At 50.5% G+C, this 22,611-nt stretch overlaps 1 protein-coding gene across 5 annotated transcripts in view; it reads right to left on the bottom strand.

Annotated features, from left to right (window-relative positions):
* The window catches only part of LOC122542840 (RAC-beta serine/threonine-protein kinase), a 99,098-nt gene that overhangs the window by 45,102 nt on the left and 31,385 nt on the right, over positions 1-22,611 (bottom strand). For 2 of the 5 annotated variants that reach the window (XM_043680928.1, XM_043680930.1), the window contains exon 2: positions 18,890-18,964. The exons of 1 other annotated variant lie outside the window; for it this stretch is intronic. The gene's annotated coding sequence lies outside the window, so the exon portion shown is untranslated. The remainder of the gene's footprint in view (positions 1-18,889; positions 18,965-22,611) is intronic. 2 more of the 5 variants (XM_043680927.1, XM_043680929.1) reach the window with 1 other exon arrangement.

The raw sequence follows: 22,611 nt of genomic DNA, 5'->3' as shown, positions 1-22,611 counted from the left end.
ACACCACAACATGACCTCCCAACTCGTGTATTTAAGACACAACATGATGAAGCTGGTTAATTAATTTGGAAATCACACAACACCAGGTTACAGTCTAACAGGTTTAATTGGAAGCACACTAGCTTTCGGAGCGACGCTCCTTCATCAGGTGATGAAGGAGTGTCACTCCGAAAGCTAGTGTGCTTCCAATTAAACCTGTTGGACTATAACATGGTGTTGTGAGATTTTCAACTTTGTACATCCCAGTCCAACACCGGCATCTCGAAATCATAATTAATTTGGGATTGTTACCAGAATAGTAAGTGGTCACTTGCTGCTGTTTGCTGGACCAAAGACCTCATGCAGAACCACAGCCTGCACCAACTCAGAACATTTGGAACAAGCAGTGAGTCCAGAGTCATCAGCACTTTCAAAACAGTGCCAGAAAACTTCATCTGGAAAGTGGGTCCAGAGGATAGACCTGATTTCACTGCACGATTGAAACTTAGTGAATTAGAGCACACTGGTTTCAGAAAGCACTTTCAGAATTTACTTTCTCTGAAAGGATCACATTTTGTTTTTTTACAATCCTGAAAGGGAAACACAAAATGTAGAGAAATATAATCCCCCCCCCCCCCCCCCAAGACTTAGAAAGTAGTCTTCTTCTCACAAAGGACCTTTGACAATTGTATCACATCGCAACTGGACCCAATCTGCTCCATTAAAAGTCTCTTAGTGACAGCAAAGTGGTCACTTGCTCCCTGTGACCCAGGACAGGATGAGACCATGTGGAATGAAGCAGTGAAAGGTCAAACTTGATTTACACAGACCTTCCACAATCTCTGGCATTCATGTTGCTTAACAGCCAATGAAGAGAGGGCACTGCTGGAAGCCAGGAAGTATAGTTGCCAATTTGCACACAGCAAGCTCCCACAATCAACACTGTGTTAAGAGGCAATCCTTGTCAAGAATGGACACCAGGATGGACTCTCCTACTTCTCTCCAGAATAGTGCCAATGCATCTTTTATACCTTCTTGAAAGTGCGAACAGGCCTCGATTTACAGTCTCGTGTCAAAAAGCAGCACCTAGCAGTGCAGGACTCCCTCAGTACTACACTGGGTGCTTCAACCCAGATCTTGTGCTCAACTCTCTGGAGCAGAATATGAACCAAGGGCATGTTGGCTCAGAAGGGAGAGAGTAACTTCAAAATAACATTCCCTTTGGAAGCAGAGAACTGCTTTAATTAGGCCCTGAAGACAGGGAGCACTCCTAAACAACGCACAACAAATGTTCTTGCACTTGAACTAGTGCAGTGACACAATGAGGGACTCAGATACAACAAGAATACCTGCATCGAGGGGCCAATCCAATCCAAAGACAGTGCAACCATTCAAACCAACCTGTATTTGAGGTCCCGGGCAACACGTTCACAATGAGACCATGATAGTTTCCTAGAAGCGAAATACACCTAAAGTCATATCAGGAATGACAAGGGAGAGTAGCAGAAGGCAGGAAGACCATTAACCCTCTCTAAGGGCTGCAGACCCTGCTCCTTAGTGAGAAACCTCATCCACCCGCAATCCATGAGCCCCACAGACTCTCTCAGGTGACTGGCAAAGCTGGAAGCAATTCCGTAGTTTGCCTGCTCTCAGTGCAAACACCATCTCTGCAATCTTCAGCAAGCAGTAGCTGGAAAAGGTTTGTTGCGGCAGACGCACCCTATCAGAACACAAACATGGTCTGAGTTTTCAACATGAAGAGAAGTCAAGCTGTCTTGTTGCTCCAGCTCTCTGCACACGTAAAAAAAAAAGAGGAAATGCACTGTTTTCATTTTCTAACAAGTCACCACATCCTATGCAGTTCCTGGATTTAATGCATCAAGCACTGCAAACAAAGCTAACTATAACAAGCACTGCACAAAAGGTGCAGTATTAAATACAAAGCAGACAAACACGCTGTGGTCCACGTAAACTCACAACAGTTTCTAACAGAAAGCAAGCTCCATAGATTCCACCCCACCTAACTAATCAGAAAGCATAACAGTTAAAATCTCTCAGTGGAACATCTTTCTTTTTCCCAAATGGCCAACTTCCATCATCGTTAACATTTATAAAACCTCCATTTCCTTTCTGCTAAATCATGAAGTCAAATGCCAAAATTCTAACCTGCATCCAGTCTCTGGCTCAATGCTCATAACTCACTGCCAGACAGGAAGAATCAAACTCAAACCCAACACAAGGCCAATCATCTGCAAATACCGATGGCAATATTGATTAGATTAGATTACTTACAGTGTGAAAACAGGCCCTTCGGCCCAACAAGTCCACACTAACCCTCCGAAGAGCAACCCACCCAGACCCATTCCCCTACACCTAACACTAGGGGCAATTTAGCATGGCCAATTCACCTGACCTGCACATCTTTTGGACTGTGGGAGGAAACCGGAGCACCCGGAGGGAACCCACGCAGACAAGGGGAGAATGTGCAAACTCCACACAGTCGCCCAAGGTGGGAATTGAACCTGGGTCTCTGGCGCTGTGAGGCAGCAGTGCTAACCACTGTGCCACCGTGCAATGTTGTGTTGTGTTGTGTAGTGTACTCATCATCTGTGCAGTTAACTCGCCTGGAATTTTGTGACAGAGTACAGGCAGACTAACCCTGCCAGCGCATAATTGAGCCTTCCATTTTTGATTCAGGTACAAGCCTCTTTGGTTGGTCTTGGTCACCTCCATCCCATTGGCGGAGCCCTGGCCTGTCAAATGACATCTGTGGGTGCTGCAGCCACTCTTGTGAAACTATGCTGGAGCGCACTGATGACGCGCCCAGTGTCGAACAGCCAGTCCCTCCTTGGGCAGGGAACAGAGGATAAGAGATGGTCACAGAATAGTAACCCAGCAAAAATCAGAACCTTCCCTTCCAGCGAGTGTGTAAACACGATAAAAACGACATTTGTCTCAGAACAGAAGTGTAACCAGAGACAGGTAAACAGTTTGACCTGAACTTAGGTGGAACTGATCAAATGCCAGCAAAACTCATAACCTTTACTTCAACAAATTCTTGTCAAACTATACTGTATAGGAGGCAGCAATGGGGCCCATCACACATGGCCTGGCTGTTTGGAAGATTTCCAATTAGTCCCAGTTAGATAGAGAGTCACACAATGGCAAATGGTTATGTCGTCGAGTTAGTAAACTGAAGATGCAGGCTAATACTCCACAGACATATCGAATCCTGCCACAGAAGTGGGTAGAATTTAAATTCAGTTAATTAAAATCTGAATCTGAAAGCCACTCATAGAAAAACAAAAGTATTCATAATTAACCTAAGGCATGTCATAACACACCTCTCTGGTGCAGTTGGAATGGAACCAGATGTCCTGAGTCAGAGGTAGGCACTCTACCGCAAGACCCTCATTTGTCTCAGTGGCGGTGATCATGAAACCGTCACCGACTGCTGCAAAAAGCCACTTGGTTCACTAATGTCTAGGAAATCTGCTCCCCATCCTTATTCTGTATGTAAGTCCAGACACACAACACTGTGGCCGACCCTTAACTCCCTCTGAAATGGCCAAGCAAGCCGCTCAGTTCAAGGGCAAATAGTGATGGCAACAAATGCTAACCTTCCCAGCAACACCCACACAAAACAATTTAAACAAAGTTGCACTGCCCTGCTTTCTTCCCCAAACCACCACCATTTAGTTCCTTTTTAACAGTCTATCCAGTGCCTTTTTGACAATTTTTATTGAATTTGCTTTCAGCTCATATGTCCGTGTTCATCAGATGAATGATTTTTAAAAAAAATCTTCTCTTTCCTGGCATTCAACAGCTAGTTGCTCTCAATCGGAGTCCTCTCAAGCCTCTTGTGAGTGGAAACAGTGTATTCACTCTAACTTACTCTTCCTGAGCACTTCTCTTCAACCTACCCCTTAGTCCTCTCAGCTCAAAAAGGAGAATAATCCCAACCAGGAGTCACACTTTCTTATTTCCTCCAGACTGCTGGGGCAGGAAGAGCTGAGTTATCTTTTAGAATTTATTTACGGGCTATTTGCTTGGGCAGCATTTATTTATACAGTCATAGAGATGTACAGCATGGAATCAGACCCTTTCAGTCCAACCCGTCCATACCGACCAGATATCCCAACTCAATCTAGTCCCACCTGCCAGCACCCGGCCCATATCCCTCCAAACCCTTCCTATACAAATACCCACCCAGATGCCTTTTAAATGTTGCAATTGTACCAGCCTCCACCACATCCTCTGGCAGCTCATTCCATACACGTACCACCCTCTGCGTGAAAAGGTTGCCTCTTAGGTCCCTTTTATATCTTTCCCCTCTCACCCTAAACCTATGCCCTCTAGTTCTGGACTCCTCAACCCCAGGGAAAAGACTCTTGTCTATTTATCCTATCCATGCCCCTCATGATTTTGTAAACCTCTATAAGGTCACCCCTCAACCTCTGATGCTCCAGGAACAACAGCCCCAGCCTGATCAGCCTCTCCCTCGAGCTCAAATTCTCCAACCTTGGCAACATCCTTATAAATCTTTTCTGAACCCTTTCACGTTTCACAACATCTTTCTGATAGGAAGGAGAGCAGAATTGCACGCAATATTCCAACAGTGGCCTAACCAATGTCCTGTACAGCCGCAACATGACCTCCCAACTCCTGTACTCAATACTCTGTCCAATAAAGGAAAGCATACCAAACTCCTTCTTTACTATCCTATCTACCTGCGACTCCACTTTCAAGGAGCTATGAACCTGCACTCCAAGGTCTCTTTGTTCAGCAACACTCCCTAGGACCTTACCATTAAGTGTATAAGTCCTGCTAAGATTTGCTTTCCAAAAATGCAGCACCTCACATTTATCTAGATTAAACTTCATCTGCCACTTCTCAGCCCATATGTGCCTGCTTAATTGCCCTCGAGAAGGTGATTATAACTCTGGTGTTGCTGCAGTCTATATGGTGTAGGGACACTCATAGGGTTTTCAGGAAGGGACTTCCAGGATTGAGGCCCAGTAACAGTGAAGGAAAGGTGAAACAATCCTGAATCAGGATGGCGTGGAATTTGATGAGAACTTGCAGGTGCTGGTGCTGCTATACACTTATCCTTCGAGGCGGTGGAAGTCACAGTATTGAAAGAGGTTGCTGATGCAGTGCACAGTGCATCTTGTGGATGGTACACACTGCTGCAACTGTGTGCCTGAGGTGGAGGGAGTCAGTGCTAACGATGTTAACCCCTTCCTTCACTCTCCTGGAACCTGCACCATTACATCATAAATTCATGTTCCCCTTCTCCCAATGTGCTAACTCCTGCTTGGGCCATACACACATTTTCAAGCTTTCCTCTATTTGCTGTGTATTTGTCCTCTAACTTCCTTTAGTCACCCTGCAGAGGAGGCAGCACTGCGGCCCATCACATTTCCAATTAATCCCAGTTAGATACTGAGACACACAATGGCTTCTGCTACAAGCAACCCTGGCAATTAGTCCTGTATGTCACCCAGCCACTTTATAGCTCTGGATTCTTTTCTATTTCCAACTGGGTCTGCTTTGACCTACAAACAGCAGATTAACATCGGTACTGAACCCCAGCAAAGGGTTATGCCCAAGAGCCTTGTGCTCCCCTTCTTGTGAAGGACCCTGTCTGACTGGAACATTACCAACCTGCTTTGTTTTGTTTACGACTTTCCAGCACCTATAATATTTTGGGTTTTTTTTCCCCCTGTTGCACAACACGCAGCCCGTTTCACAATCAGACTTCGACAACAAGAACTGCGATCACGTCTAGGAAGAGACATTCCACTAAAAATTATAACTTTGTCAGGCCAGTACACCCCAGCCCCAAAAATGCAATGAGTTAACTAAGACACACTGCTGATGCACAAGACACTGAAAAGCCTCGATACTTCATTACGACTGATGTTGACAAGCCATCCTCTCGCTGGTAGCATTTTTATAAAAAATAAAGGCAGGACAGGGTTTACAATCTCCTGTGCCTTACAATAAAATCAAACCGGATCATCTCACTCCATTGTAGTTTCTCTGGCAACTCATTAAACTCCCCTGTGGAACAAAAATCTACTCTTAGTCCTGCACATAATTCACGACTGACTTTCCACAGACCTGCGATGTGCAGAATTTTAAAGACTAACAAGACTTTCCCCATCACCGCGAGGGAATAACTTTCTCACTGCCGTGCTAAATGTCCAACTCCTTAGCTTGTGACTAAACCCCCTGCTTCCAAGAGGATGGCTTCCCAATACATGGGTCACATCTGGCTGCAGATATGATTGTGTGGTTGCGTGCTCGGAAGCAGCAATGGTGGCAACAGATCAGACTGCTTTCCGATAGCATGTGTGGCCCATTGGTGGGCTTGTTCTAATAAACCGGGATCTCTGAGCTCCAATGGCTAGAAGTATACAAAATAGGCAAAGGAGTAGACCATTCAGCCCTTTGAACCTGTCCCACCATTCATGGTTGATCATAAAATTTCACTACCCCATTCCTGCTTACTCTCCATACCCCACGATCCCTTTAGCTGCAAGGCCCACATTCAGCTCGCTCGTGTTACCTAATGAACTGGCCCCCAGCCAGCTTTCCGTGGGAGAGAATTCCACAGGCTCACAGTGTAGAAATGTTTCCTCAACTCAGTCCCGAATGGCTTAACTCCCTTAATCATACATTGTGACCTGGAGTTCAGGACATTCCCATCACTGATCTACTTCAGTTATTGATTCACATGGTCACGTGTAGATTCCTCCCTTACGTTCGAATGGTTATCCTAAGACTTATCCATGCTGTTGGAGTCACTGGGCTGGGAGAAAATTGCTGTTTGTATTTCCCCTCCCTCTGTGTCTTCACGCTTTGTGAAGACTCCAGAACTCCAACCCAAGGTGGATCCCCCCTCCAACCCTGTTTCAACTCAGTCCATCCCCAACTAGTTTTATTCCCCCTTTCTGACTCTCTGATACCATATAGACTGATAATGGTACCGACATCTGAGGTCTGTATTGTAGAAACCATGGTGGGGTTGGAAGAGGGGGGGGTGGAGAGAGATAAGGGTGGGGGGAAAGAGGGAAGACACACACACACACACATCTTTACATACTGTTATAGATATGATGCAGAGAGTTTGGGAAACACTGTTTTAAACACTCCCAGCATCTAGCTTGTCAATCTTTGAGCTCATTTACATGTTTTGCTTCTTTAATTTAGCAAAACATTCCAAGGTGCTTTCACGGGAGCGGGATTGGATACTCTTCTACGTTAAGCCATGTAAGGGGTCAGCACGATGGCTCAGTGGTTAGCATTGTTGCCTCACAGCACCAGGGACCCAGGTTCAATTCCAGTCTCTGGCAACTGTCTGTGTGGAGTTTGCACATTCTCCCTGTGTCTGCATGGGTTTCCTCCGGGTTCTCCAGTTTCCTCCAAAGGTGTGCAAGTCAGGTGAATTGGTCATGTTAAATTGCCCATAGCGGTAGGTGCATTGGTCAGAGGGAAATGGGTCTGGGTGGGTTACTCTTCGGAGGGTCGGTGTGGACGTGTTGGGCCAAAGGGCCTGTTTCCACACTGCAGGGAATCTAATCTAATCTTAAAAAAGGAGTTATTCAGATGAGCAAGATTGTGGTTTTGAACATCCTCTTAAAGGAGAGGTATGGAGGGAAGAGAGACTTAGGGAGAGAATTCCAGAGCTTAGGACAGAAGAAGGCGTAACTTGCATAGATTTAGCACCCTGAACTTTGTAAAATCTCCCAACGAGATTCATTGATGCGATATCTGTCAACATTTCTATAGAGGCTTCCACTCTGTCAGCATTTCCTAAAGACACTTTACAGCCACGGGAATCCTTTATGACGTGTAAATATTACTGCAATATAACAGCTAATTTGTGAAGTGCATAGTCCCACAATCATCATTGAGGCAATGACTAGCTCAACTGTCTTAGTGACACTGATCGGGGGGGGGGGGGAGAAAGTTAGCTGGATTAGGATTTTAAACTCTACAGTCCTTCACATTAGTGTCTGTCTGACAGACAGCATTGAGAAACTACTCAAAATAGCAATGAGCTGATATCTAAAAATGCAAAGAGAATACTGTAGAAATGAAAAATGTTAAAAATGTACAATTTGATTTTTCTTCCATTTAAGCTATTAGTCATGTTTTGAGGGGAAGCCATAGGCTGCACAACTCAGATATGGCCAGCTGTTTGGATTATTCACAGATCAGAGAATGAGAGCAAGACAGCGAGGGCACACTAGAGAGGATGAACGTGAGTCAACTAGAGAAAGAGAGTGTGCACCATTAAGAGAGAGAGAGAGCGAGAGAGAGCGAGAGAGAGCGCGAGCGCGGGCGCGAAGAGCGAGAGAGAGCGCGAGCGCGGGCGCGAAGAGAGAGAGAGAGCGCGAGCGCGGGCGCGGGGAGAGAGAGAGAGCGCGAGCGCGGGCGCGAAGGGAGAGAGAGAGCGCGAGCGCGGGCGCGAAGAGAGAGAGAGAGCGCGAGCGCGGGCGCGAAGAGAGAGAGAGAGCGCGAGCGCGGGCGCGAAGAGAGAGAGAGAGCGCGAGCGCGGGCGCGAAGAGAGAGAGAGAGCGCGAGCGCGGGCGCGAAGAGAGAGAGAGAGCGCGAGCGCGGGCGCGAAGAGAGAGAGAGAGCGCGAGCGCGGGCGCGAAGAGAGAGAGAGAGCGCGAGCGCGGGCGCGAAGAGAGAGAGAGAGCGCGAGCGCGGGCGCGAAGAGAGAGAGAGAGCGCGAGCGCGGGCGCGAAGAGAGAGAGAGAGCGCGAGCGCGGGCGCGAAGAGAGAGAGAGAGCGCGAGCGCGGGCGCGAAGAGAGAGAGAGAGCGCGAGCGCGGGCGCGAAGAGAGAGAGAGAGCGCGAGCGCGGGCGCGAAGAGAGAGAGAGAGCGCGAGCGCGGGCGCGAAGAGAGAGAGAGAGCGCGAGCGCGGGCGCGAAGAGAGAGAGAGAGCGCGAGCGCGGGCGCGAAGAGAGAGAGAGAGCGCGAGCGCGGGCGCGAAGAGAGAGAGAGAGCGCGAGCGCGGGCGCGAAGAGAGAGAGAGAGCGCGAGCGCGGGCGCGAAGAGAGAGAGAGAGCGCGAGCGCGGGCGCGAAGAGAGAGAGAGAGCGCGAGCGCGGGCGCGAAGAGAGAGAGAGAGCGCGAGCGCGGGCGCGAAGAGAGAGAGAGAGCGCGAGCGCGGGCGCGAAGAGAGAGAGAGAGCGCGAGCGCGGGCGCGAAGAGAGAGAGAGAGCGCGAGCGCGGGCGCGAAGAGAGAGAGAGAGCGCGAGCGCGGGCGCGAAGAGAGAGAGAGAGCGCGAGCGCGGGCGCGAAGAGAGAGAGAGAGCGCGAGCGCGGGCGCGAAGAGAGAGAGAGAGCGCGAGCGCGGGCGCGAAGAGAGAGAGAGAGCGCGAGCGCGGGCGCGAAGAGAGAGAGAGAGCGCGAGCGCGGGCGCGAAGAGAGAGAGAGAGCGCGAGCGCGGGCGCGAAGAGAGAGAGAGAGCGCGAGCGCGGGCGCGAAGAGAGAGAGAGAGCGCGAGCGCGGGCGCGAAGAGAGAGAGAGAGCGCGAGCGCGGGCGCGAAGAGAGAGAGAGAGCGCGAGCGCGGGCGCGAAGAGAGAGAGAGAGCGCGAGCGCGGGCGCGAAGAGAGAGAGAGAGCGCGAGCGCGGGCGCGAAGAGAGAGAGAGAGCGCGAGCGCGGGCGCGAAGAGAGAGAGAGAGCGCGAGCGCGGGCGCGAAGAGAGAGAGAGAGCGCGAGCGCGGGCGCGAAGAGAGAGAGAGAGCGCGAGCGCGGGCGCGAAGAGAGAGAGAGAGCGCGAGCGCGGGCGCGAAGAGAGAGAGAGAGCGCGAGCGCGGGCGCGAAGAGAGAGAGAGAGCGCGAGCGCGGGCGCGAAGAGAGAGAGAGAGCGCGAGCGCGGGCGCGAAGAGAGAGAGAGAGCGCGAGCGCGGGCGCGAAGAGAGAGAGAGAGCGCGAGCGCGGGCGCGAAGAGAGAGAGAGAGCGCGAGCGCGGGCGCGAAGAGAGAGAGAGAGCGCGAGCGCGGGCGCGAAGAGAGAGAGAGAGCGCGAGCGCGGGCGCGAAGAGAGAGAGAGAGCGCGAGCGCGGGCGCGAAGAGAGAGAGAGAGCGCGAGCGCGGGCGCGAAGAGAGAGAGAGAGCGCGAGCGCGGGCGCGAAGAGAGAGAGAGAGCGCGAGCGCGGGCGCGAAGAGAGAGAGAGAGCGCGAGCGCGGGCGCGAAGAGAGAGAGAGAGCGCGAGCGCGGGCGCGAAGAGAGAGAGAGAGCGCGAGCGCGGGCGCGAAGAGAGAGAGAGAGCGCGAGCGCGGGCGCGAAGAGAGAGAGAGAGCGCGAGCGCGGGCGCGAAGAGAGAGAGAGAGCGCGAGCGCGGGCGCGAAGAGAGAGAGAGAGCGCGAGCGCGGGCGCGAAGAGAGAGAGAGAGCGCGAGCGCGGGCGCGAAGAGAGAGAGAGAGCGCGAGCGCGGGCGCGAAGAGAGAGAGAGAGCGCGAGCGCGGGCGCGAAGAGAGAGAGAGAGCGCGAGCGCGGGCGCGAAGAGAGAGAGAGAGCGCGAGCGCGGGCGCGAAGAGAGAGAGAGAGCGCGAGCGCGGGCGCGAAGAGAGAGAGAGAGCGCGAGCGCGGGCGCGAAGAGAGAGAGAGAGCGCGAGCGCGGGCGCGAAGAGAGAGAGAGAGCGCGAGCGCGGGCGCGAAGAGAGAGAGAGAGCGCGAGCGCGGGCGCGAAGAGAGAGAGAGAGCGCGAGCGCGGGCGCGAAGAGAGAGAGAGAGCGCGAGCGCGGGCGCGAAGAGAGAGAGAGAGCGCGAGCGCGGGCGCGAAGAGAGAGAGAGAGCGCGAGCGCGGGCGCGAAGAGAGAGAGAGAGCGCGAGCGCGGGCGCGAAGAGAGAGAGAGAGCGCGAGCGCGGGCGCGAAGAGAGAGAGAGAGCGCGAGCGCGGGCGCGAAGAGAGAGAGAGAGCGCGAGCGCGGGCGCGAAGAGAGAGAGAGAGCGCGAGCGCGGGCGCGAAGAGAGAGAGAGAGCGCGAGCGCGGGCGCGAAGAGAGAGAGAGAGCGCGAGCGCGGGCGCGAAGAGAGAGAGAGAGCGCGAGCGCGGGCGCGAAGAGAGAGAGAGAGCGCGAGCGCGGGCGCGAAGAGAGAGAGAGAGCGCGAGCGCGGGCGCGAAGAGAGAGAGAGAGCGCGAGCGCGGGCGCGAAGAGAGAGAGAGAGCGCGAGCGCGGGCGCGAAGAGAGAGAGAGAGCGCGAGCGCGGGCGCGAAGAGAGAGAGAGAGCGCGAGCGCGGGCGCGAAGAGAGAGAGAGAGCGCGAGCGCGGGCGCGAAGAGAGAGAGAGAGCGCGAGCGCGGGCGCGAAGAGAGAGAGAGAGCGCGAGCGCGGGCGCGAAGAGAGAGAGAGAGCGCGAGCGCGGGCGCGAAGAGAGAGAGAGAGCGCGAGCGCGGGCGCGAAGAGAGAGAGAGAGCGCGAGCGCGGGCGCGAAGAGAGAGAGAGAGCGCGAGCGCGGGCGCGAAGAGAGAGAGAGAGCGCGAGCGCGGGCGCGAAGAGAGAGAGAGAGCGCGAGCGCGGGCGCGAAGAGAGAGAGAGAGCGCGAGCGCGGGCGCGAAGAGAGAGAGAGAGCGCGAGCGCGGGCGCGAAGAGAGAGAGAGAGCGCGAGCGCGGGCGCGAAGAGAGAGAGAGAGCGCGAGCGCGGGCGCGAAGAGAGAGAGAGAGCGCGAGCGCGGGCGCGAAGAGAGAGAGAGAGCGCGAGCGCGGGCGCGAAGAGAGAGAGAGAGCGCGAGCGCGGGCGCGAAGAGAGAGAGAGAGCGCGAGCGCGGGCGCGAAGAGAGAGAGAGAGCGCGAGCGCGGGCGCGAAGAGAGAGAGAGAGCGCGAGCGCGGGCGCGAAGAGAGAGAGAGAGCGCGAGCGCGGGCGCGAAGAGAGAGAGAGAGCGCGAGCGCGGGCGCGAAGAGAGAGAGAGAGCGCGAGCGCGGGCGCGAAGAGAGAGAGAGAGCGCGAGCGCGGGCGCGAAGAGAGAGAGAGAGCGCGAGCGCGGGCGCGAAGAGAGAGAGAGAGCGCGAGCGCGGGCGAGAGAGAGTCAGCGCGAAGAGAGAGAGCCAGCGCGAAGAGAGAGAGCGCGAAGAGAGAGAGAGCGCGCGAAGAGAGAGAGCGTGCGAATACCAACAAAACAGAGAGAGTGTGCAAAGATGTATGGTGCATATGTGTGTCTCTCTCCCAACCACACCATGGTTTCTACAACCCGGCCTCAGATGTCAGTTCCATTATCAGTCTACATGGTGTCAGGGAGTCAGAAAGGGGGAGTAAAACTAGATGGGGATGGACTGAGTTCAAACTGGGGGGGGGGATGTCCACCTTGGGTTGGGGTCCTGGAGTCTTCACAAGCATAAAGACACAGAGGGAGGGGAAATACAAAGCTCACTTTTCTCCCAGCCCAGTCACGCCAACAGCACGGATAGACTTAGGATGGCCATTCAAAACTATGGGGGGAATCTACACATGGCCATATGAATCACTAACAGAAGTAGGCCATTCAGCCCCTCAAGTCTGCTTTGCCGTTTACTCTTACACGGCAACAGAATGAATCGACCTCTACTATGACCACCACCCCCCCACATGTTTAGTTTGAGATTATGTTCAGCATGGACTGGCTGAGCCAAAGGGTCTGTTTCCGTGCTGTATGACTTTATGACTCTGTGATCTCACCATGAAACATATAAATGACACAGTAAAATTCAATCCCTTTCATCTTAAATGATTGTATCCCATTGCTTGCTGTACCTGCAAATTAACTTTTAGTGGCTCATCTACTGGAACACCTAGATCCCCCTTAGTTCGGAATTCTGTTTCAGTTGTTCACGGTTTAAGCAAGACTTTGATTTTTCATTCTTCCTGCCAAAGTGAAGAACTTCACATTTTTCTACATTATACTCCATCTGTCAGATTTCTGCCAACTCACTTAACCTAACTGAATCCCCTACATCCTTGGCACGTTGTGTTCACAGCGTACTTTCCTGCAGGACTCACTTGCTGTTGCTGTTTGAAACAGGTGCAACACAGAGGGACAGACTAAAGCAGTGGATAACCAGTAGGATACAGGTCCCTTAACATGAACGCAGGTGGAAAGAATCACACGTGAGGGAGGAGAAAGGGAACTCAGAAAATGCAGGAACTGAAATGGTCACGATGTGGAGGAACTGGGAAACAAGTGTGGTGCAGAAAACATAGACTACAAGAAAGTGAAGAGTTAGTGCAAGACTGAAGGGATAGGCTCTCCATATCCCAGAGAATGAGGCAGAAGACTGGGAAACTGACTACAGCCTCCTTTCTGAAGCTGAGGAAGGGCAGAAGGTGTTCTTCCCCTTTATGTGACTGAGGGTAAGGGCTGATCCTGCTGGTAAACAACTTGCCTCGGTGTCTGACTATGCTGTACAGGAGAGAGAAGTTCGGGCTCAACTTCCTGGTTTACATAAAAACAAACAACGATAGTGCAATGCTATTCTCTCAATCTCTCTCTGTCACACTCTTATTTACACAGTATATTAGATTGCACTAACCAATGCTGTCCGATTGCTGCGCTCCTCTGCGGAATAAAGAATTAAAGTTTCCACTTTAATAAAAACATATAAAGAGTTTTGAGCACTCCAAATGAGCTATTTGCATCAGAGTGACTGGCTGAAAATTATCAGCCACATCATAATAAAGTGGGGTGGAGGGGAGATGGCTACAGATACAAAGGTGGGAATTGAAACACAATTCCACTGTCACGCAATACGCAAGACTCGACTGCAAACCTGCATTTTCTCCATCAGCCAGACACGCAGTGAGGTGCAGTCATGCATCGGTGCCCTCTCTCGGCCTCATCCTGGGAGACTGCTGGGTTCAGTAGGGCAGCCGCACAAGCTGGCGGCTCCCACTGAGCATGCTCAGAGCCAGACCTCTGGCCAGACAAACAAGTGACATTCAAAGCAAACACTGGGTCAAACACGAGGACGTTTGGGACAGCAAACAGCCGACCAAGTCCTGTTCTCTGCTGCTGCTGCTTTCAAATATTTACCTCTCTGCCAGAAAGAAAAATCGATGCAGCCAGGATAGTCGTTCAGTCTCTCCTTCCATGTTCGGCCTACATGGCCTGTTGGGACTGGAATCACAGGTCATGCTCGGCAGTGCAATTGTGCAGATGGACCCTTACCTCAGCTGTGCCAGCAGATGAGGTCGGGGTGGGGGGAGTTGCAGGATGATCGAGTGTCTTCAGTGGACAGCATATTCCCCCAGAGACAGAAAGTCATGGTTTGAAGCCCCACTTCAAACGCAAAATGCAGGCCAACATTCCCCAGTACTGAGAAGGGGGATGAACACTCACTCCTTTCCTTCCTGCTGGAGGGTTGGAAGTTACATCAACGGTCCTAAAAGCAACAGCAGTGTCACCCCTGGCATCATGGTCCTCATTTTAAACAAAGCCATGGGACTCAGGAGGAAGGTGCCAGCATGTGGGTGTGGATGAGCTGGGGTCGCACTGCAACATTTAATCATGGAAACTCTACTATCAACCAGGCCAATTTCAGTGGTGCGTACCCTGAAGGGGGACTTCACATTTTCTTACCCTGTGGTTTGACCCAGTCACGTAACCAAAGATCCTGCTGTACACAGAGGGGATTTCCCTGCTCTGCTGTCAGTTACTGTGCAAAATCCTCCTTAAAACACATTAAGGCATTTCAAGGCACACAGATATTGGCCCAACTAGCTCACCCTTACCTACTCCCTTCTCTTTTTAATAATTTCCCCTTCAAAGCTTCCTCTGCCCCTCAATACTCCTTGTACAAATCATGAGGGAGGTGCAGCATGAAAGCAACAGCTCAACCACTGCTGCTGTAAATTCATCATAGGCTACTGAGCACGGACAGTCCAGAGGTGTATTTTACCCCTCTCCTGCAGATCAATATTCAAGGAAATGGACAAAACAGCAGTAGCAGCTTTCTGTAAAAGCAATTCATGAGATGTGGGCGTTACTGGCTGGGCCAGAATTTATTGTCTATCCCTAACTGCCCTGGAGAACATGGTGGTGAACCGCTGCAGTCCTTGGGTTGCAGCGACTGTGCTGTTAGGAAGTTTCACGATTTTGACCCGGTGAACATCGAATATAGCTGAAACCCCAATCAAAGAGATGGACGTTTGAGAGGACTGTTTGAGCGTAGGAGATAAACAGGGGTAGGGGCCGAGGGAAAGGGGAGATTGAGAGAGGGGTCAAAGAAAAGGAAAGAGGGAGAGGGGGAAAAAAAAGAGAGAAAAGGAAAGAGGTAGGGATCGAGAGAAGAGGGAGAGAGGGGTCGACAGAAGAGAGAAGACAGAAGGTATGGGAAAGGTGGAATGGGGCCAAGAGAGTTGATGTAGCTGAGTGTGGCAATAGTGATGAGAACAAGCACAGGAGACTAGATTAATCTACTAATAGATATACGGAGGAAGTGCGCAGGAGAGCCAATTAAGAAACTGACAAACACATACCAGGTATCACTTGCAATTACTGCTGTCACAGTTAAAAATCTCACAACACCAGGTTACAGACCTGTTGTCGAGAGATTTTTAATTTTGTCTACCCCCGGCCAACACCGGCATCTCCACGTCATTGCTGCCACAGAGTTATCATGTGCAGGGAACACAGCGTGAATGCTCACACCAACACTATTGCTCAGATACACAACTTGCACTCAGGATATTGGAATAACACGGTCACTAAGACCTCATAGGAAGATTAACTGCCACCGTGATGCAGTCCAAGAGACATGTGATTATGCTACCAAACAAATCCCTGGGGTTGGCACCAAGAATCAGTGAATTGGGATGAAACCTGGTCCCAAGAGCCTCAAACATGATGCGGCCTTCCCTGCCTATCATGCTGACATCTTCACATATGAACACCTTTAAGTAGGTTCCCGCTGCTGCCATAGCACCAAGAGCACCCAAATCAAAGTCACAAATCCCTGCGAGATGTGGTCACACTGCACTATCCCTCCCAGAGTTTCTGGGTCATCTCCAGCCTTTGAAAGTCCAACAGTATCCAGAGAATTCTGGATTGAACTTATTCCCTATAAACTTACAACCCAGCAAGAAAGGAGTAAGCAGCAGACCAAGAAACGAGGTTGAGCAACAAAGAGCAGGGGAACTGCCCCTTTAATGGGCTGTCAATTGGTTAATTTGATTACTGCTTGCTCAAGAGAGTGCAAAGAGGTACAGTCCACTGGAGGCTTCTGTGAGCGGTGGGTGGCAAAGGGACTGGAGCATATCATCAACATTAGCAATTATGTTTTAATTTGAAACGGTTCCTACTGTTTTCACAAAAATTCACCGTAAAGTGTTGATCTTTTGTTTATTGGCACTCAGAAGGGTCTAAAGGGACACTTTTTTTCAGATTAGATTTCCTACAGTGTGGAAACAGGCCTTTCAGCCCAACCAGTCCACACCGACCCTCTGAATAATAACCCACAGAGACATATTTCTCTCTGACTAAGGCATCTAAGACTATGGGTAATTTAGCATGGCCAATTCACCTGACCTGCACATCTTTGGACTGTGGGAGGAAACCAGAGCACCCGGAGGAAACCAACGTAGACATGGGGAGAATGTGCAAACTCCACACAGACAATCGCCTGAGGCTGGAATCGAACCTGGGACCCTGGTGCTAAGTGACTTTGAAATTAAATATGCTTAAAATCAGATGTGCACTAGCATTGCTGGGCAAACAGAGAACAGCTGAACTTGGATCTCATAGACAGTGTCCAACAGTAAACCAGATTACCAGCTCAAAGATTCAAAGGATCTCAGCCTAAATAATTACGTCCTTCCCTTGTCCTCTCTTTTTTTCTTAAATTCCTTCATAGGGCATCACTGGCGAGGTCAATAGCATTTATGTCCAACTCTAACAGTCTTCGAGAAGATAGCAGTGTTGAACTGCTGCAGTCCGTGTGGTGTTACATCTGCGGCGCTGTTAGAGCGGGAACTCCAGGAATTTGACCCAGCAACAGTGAAAGAACTGCCAATAAAGTTCCAAGTCAGGATGGCATATGGCTTGCAGGACACTTGTAGATGGTGTTCTCACGCATCTGTGATCTTCTATGTGGAACAGCTCAGAAGATTTCCTTTACGGTATTTTGGCTTCTTCCAACCCAAGTTGGGCCACCAGTGGTTTTGGACACGTGGATTCCACCTCGCCTTAGTTAGAAGGTCATGAGTTCACATTCCACTACAGAGATGCCAAGTACAGAATCTAAGCCCATACACCAATTGCAGTACTGAGGAAGTGCTGGACAGTCAGAGACGCCAATGAGGCATTGAACGAAGACCCCACGTGCTCTTGTGGGTGAACTTTTCCACTTGACTTTTGAAGGAAGAGCAGGGCTGACACATTCTTCAACTAACACCATGCAGTGTGGAAAGTCGCGGACTAGATTTTCTGATTTTACAACAATGGCTGTGCTGCATTTGGGGTGTCCTGAGGTTGAGAAAGGACCTGTATAAATACAAATCTTTCATCTCTGTTCGTAACTTTCCAGCTTCTAGCTGGAGTGGTCACCTGAAATTAAACATGGTGGTTTTCTCTCCTGGCTTCTCACCTTCACGGAGATGATGCAAGCTTAAAAAGGCAAGTGCAGTAGATGGTTTGTCTGGCACATTTACCTCCCCTCTCAATGCAAGGTTCACAAAACAAAGAACTATCCTTTGTTGCTAATGTGCCACCAACAGGCTGGCTGTAGACTCCTCTCCTGAGAGATTCTAAAGGCTCACATAAAAGGCACTGACATCATATTTCAGGCAAAAAGGGTTACCCACACCTTCTAAAAACAGTTACCAAGAAGTCAGATTGACTTCGGAGATCGGAGAGTCCTAGAAGTGGGTGCATTTCTCTTTTTTTGATAGGAATGCACAGCTTTCGGAGGTCTGATTGCTGCTATAAAACAAATCCCACAATTCAGTAGATGTTCATTTTTCTTCAAAGAAACCCTGTCTTTTCATCACTCCCCCCAGTCCTCAACAGACAACTTTCAGACCATCCCAAATTCTCACTCTGGCATCCCACGATGTTGCAGATGTTTAAACGAGGGTCTCACCAGGAAAAGGGTTGGGAGAGCACTGGGGTAGGCCCTCTACACAACCAGGTGAAATTGAGCACTGCAGATAAGACCATAAGACCATAAAACATAAGAGCGGAAGTAAGGCCATTCGGCCCATCGAGTCCACTCCGCCATTCAATCATGGCTGATGGGCATTTCAACTCCACTTACCCGCATTCTCCCCGTAGCCCTTAATTCCTTGTGACATCAAGAAATTCCTTGTGACTCTGATGCTGGAGATCAGAGTCAAGATTAGAGTGGTGCTGGAAAAGCACAGCAGGACAGACAGCATCCGAGGAGCAGGACAATCAACGTTTCGGGCAAAAGCCCTTCTACACAACCGTTCGAACCTCCCATTAGTTCCCCTACTGAGGTTCTGAAACTATAACACCGCTCAAATTCTGGGTTTGGAGCTTTTGCATGTTTTCCATAATACCTTCAAATCTTTAAGATTAGATTAGATTACTTACAGTGTGGAAACAGGCCCTTCGGCTCAACAAGTCCACACCGATCCTCCGAAGAGCAACCCATCCAGATCCATTCCCCTATATTTACCCCTTCACCTAACACTAGGGGCAATTTAGCATGGCCAATTCACCAAACCTGCACATCTTCTCAATTACCTGTCAAACTCCCCCCAGCTTTGTGGACCAAGTAGTATTTTCTATGGTCCAGCCATTCCCTGGTGCAAAGTGAGGCAAGAAAGCTCTTTTTACCTCTTGAAAACTAAGCGGGTACATCCTGCAGGACATGGAGGCATATCCCAGGTCCAGCACAGGCAATGGGTGCCAACTCTTGGTTGAAAAAAAAACGAGAGGAGAAGAGCTGCTCACCTACCTCCACGGGGCCAAGCTTAGGAGCATTCGTCCACCCTTTCTGTTGGGGAGATCTGGTTGATGCAGCCAAACCTAGAGAGCAAAGAAGAAATGTTGTTTACAAACCTGGGACTAATATGCCACTCTCCAACTTTGGGCATTGACTCTGGTTGTTTGAGCAGCTCCAGTAACGACACACCCATGCATGACTATGATCAGTGAATGCCAAATGGCTATTCGAGTCTGCAAACCCAATTGTTTTCTTACTGAAGATTCTGGTGGGATGGAGGTGGGAGTAGCGGGGGTGAGGGAAGCAGCAGGCAACGGAACTGTTGCGATTAGCTAAACTGACCTTGGCAGAGACTACATGCGGATGGTCTAGTTTGCTTGGCACCATAATGGAAGATGCTTCACCCACAAAATGTGCGCGCACCTGCTCATGATGGAAAACTGAGGGATTACTGCAACTTCAGAAGTGCAATATTTCAGGTGAGACACTAAAACAAGGCCCACTCTGTCCCCTCTAAGAATTAACGAGGAGATTCTTCCCAGTCTCCTGGTCAATATTTAATCACCCAACATCACAGAAAAATCCTGACAGTCTATGCACATTCATCATTCTGCTTACATGCTGTTTCACTTTTACGACAGAAGCCACACTAATGTCTTAATGGATAACGTGCGATACAAAAAGCGTCACTGAAATTCAAGCCTGTCTTTAGTTACAGTCGGCCTGTTCAAGGTTGACAGACAGCGAGGGGGCTGTACCTCATTGCACTGAACACACTCTTAGCAGGAAGGGGTTTAGCTCCCCACAGCAACAATCCAACAACACTCAAGAAGCTCGACACCATTCGGACAAAGTAGGCACTTGATCAGAACTCCATCCACCGCCTTTGACATTCACTCTCTCCATGTCCAAAGCAACATGTACCATATGTAACTCACCAACGCTCGGTCAACAGTACCTTCCAAAACCTGCGACCTCTACCATCTGGAAGGACAAGGGCAGCAGATACAGGTGGCGGCGTGCCCATGTAAAACTTCCCTCTGAGCCACATGCCATCCTGAAAATTGTACTGCTATCCCTTCACTGTCACTGCCCAGGAACTGCCTCCTTGACAGCACTGTGGGTGTCCCTACACAACACGAACTGCAGCAGTTCCAAAAGGGGGCTAGTCACCACTTTCTCAAGGGCAATTAAGGACTGGTCTTGCCAGTAGCATCCACATCAGTGCAATAATAATCGAAAGAGAGAGAGTTCACACTCTCCAGATGGGAGAATGAGCTTATCCAGTAAGTCAGACAGTCCCAAGCTCCAATCCTGATGTGTTCTGATCACAGCCAAAGACAGCAGTCAGGTGCTGCACTAGGGTTCAGCCCCAGCAGTAAAGGTCGCACCATGTGCAGATATCAGGTGAGGGTTCAATTTGGGTCAGTCATTCTGCCTCCCATGGGTATAGAGCCTGCCAACGCACAGACTGTCTGGGCTGACAGGATGAGCAGCAGCCAAGCAGGGCGAGGAGCCAGCAGAGTGCTGGTGGCTTGTGGAACAGCCAGAACAAGCGAAAAAAGGGGGGAAAAAAACACACAGGCAGACACGCAATTCTGAGAAAGAATAGAATAGCAAGCGGTTGGTTAGATGTTTGTGCAGGTTTCATCTAAAAGAGCTAACAGCTTGACACCAAGTCCGGTAAATAAGCCACAAGAGAAACAGAAAGGTACACCGCACAGAGTCACGTGTCAGCCTGAACTGTTTACACAGAACAGTTACTCAAAATAAGCTGAGTGAGAGAGGAAACAGCAGTGGTTGTATTGCTGAGTGACAAGAGAAGAGAAGGGAGAAGAATGAGACAGCTTCCTTACCTCTCCCACTGTATAGCCTGCAAACCCTCTCATCCTCTCTGGCAGAGTCCCCCTGCTGTACTTGCCATTTCAGTTAGGAAATGCACTCGCGCAACAAATTCCACTCTCACTCCCGCCAAAAACTGAATCTGCGGTTAAAAGATAACTCAGCTCACCAAGGAGATGGTACGGTGGCTCAGTGCCAGGATTCCATTCCACCCTTGACAATCGTGTGTGTGGAGTGTACACATTCTCCCCGTGTCTGCGTGGGTATCCTCCGGGTGCTTTGGTTCCATCCCACAGTCCAAGGATGTACAGGTTAGGGTGGTTTGGCCTTGTTAGATTGCCCATAGCGTCCAGGGATGCGCAGGCTCGATGGATTAGCCATTTGAAATGTCCCAGGTTATTGGGATAGGGGAGGGGGGTGGGTCTGAATGGGATGCTCTTCAGAGGTTCGGTGGTTGAATGGCCTGCTTCCACTCTGCCAGGAATCTATGCCTCACATAGTCGAATAGGCAGTTCCTACTTACAGTTACACGTGGTCAGGTGGTGCTGAGGACCAGCGCCTTGGTCAATAATTGTCCACCTTAAAACTGTTTTCAATTGGCTTCAACCATACCCACACAAGGAAGCTGGAAAATGTAGGCAGTGGTGTAAAATGTGGATAAAAACTTTGAATTAAAAATCCTGAATGGTGTGGGCACCTGAAACTTTTCTCTGCAACCAAAATGTCAAATTCACAAACAACCATCAGACAGCACCTAAAATTGAAGAAGGAGTTCCTGACTGATAACTGGTTCTCCTCAGATACTGTAACCTTACATTTGTGGCAACCTTCATCTTAGCATCAGGCTTCCTTTCCGACTCGTGCTGCCCTTTGGGGTACCAAGGCAAACAGCACAGCGCAGGACAGAGGGAGTGCTGCACTAGCTTCCAAATGGGACATTAAACCAAGGTCCTTCTCAGGTGCAATGTGAAAAACGCTCACGCCACTATCTCAGAAAGGAGTAGCGGAGTCATCCCCAGTGCCCTGGTCAATAATTATCCACAATCGACATCGTGAAATCAAAACATTATCGTCGTGTTGCTGCTTGTGAGAGTTTGCTGTGTGCCCGGTGGCTACCGCGTTTTATGCATTACAACAGTGCCCACATTTTTAAAAAAGGTACTATCAAGCACCCCCACGATCGTAAAAAGTGCTATGTAAATGCAAATCTTTCTCAGATTGCTCATTTCTGTCTTCAACACAACCATTTCCTGTTTGCAACACCTACTGTCTGCCACAAGGTAAACCCCACCGCCTACAGACAAAGGGCAAACCCGACAGCACTCTCTTCCATGGCAGGTTTCACTTTACGCCAATCACTCCTGCCCTTGGAAGGGGTCCACTGGCTTTACAGTGGCGAAGGCTCCATTCAAAATGCACTGGGGAGAAATGTTGAGGGTCTCTGGCTGGAAACTGCTAAAATCCACCCTGGCCACTCTCTCAGGGTAAACCAGATAGTGCAAAATGCTTGGTCCCTCATCCTGTCCATCACCAGGGCACTCATTTGCACCTCCAGAAAATTGTCCACCTCCACCTTTAGTTCAGTATCTCTTCTGCTGAAACCCTTGCTCTCTAGATAGTAAAAAGTGAGGACTGCAGATGCTGGAGATCAGAGCTGAAAATGTGTTGCTGGAAAAGCGCAGCAGGTCAGGCAGCATCCAAGGAACAGGAGAATCGACGTTTCGGGCATAAGCCCTTCTTCAGGAATGAGGAAAGTGTGTCCAGCAGGCTAAGATAAAAGGTAGGGAGGAGGGACTTGGGGGAGGGGCTTTGGAAATGCGATAGGTGGAAGGAGGCCAAGGTGAGGGTGATAGGCTGGAGTGGGGTGGGGGCGGAGAGGTCAGGAAGA

Source organism: Chiloscyllium plagiosum, chromosome 41, assembly GCF_004010195.1.
Source record: "Chiloscyllium plagiosum isolate BGI_BamShark_2017 chromosome 41, ASM401019v2, whole genome shotgun sequence".
Classification (NCBI taxonomy): domain Eukaryota; kingdom Metazoa; phylum Chordata; class Chondrichthyes; order Orectolobiformes; family Hemiscylliidae; genus Chiloscyllium; species Chiloscyllium plagiosum.
The sequence above is the reverse complement of the archived record's forward strand: the minus strand, read 5'-3'. Positions and strand labels throughout refer to the sequence as shown.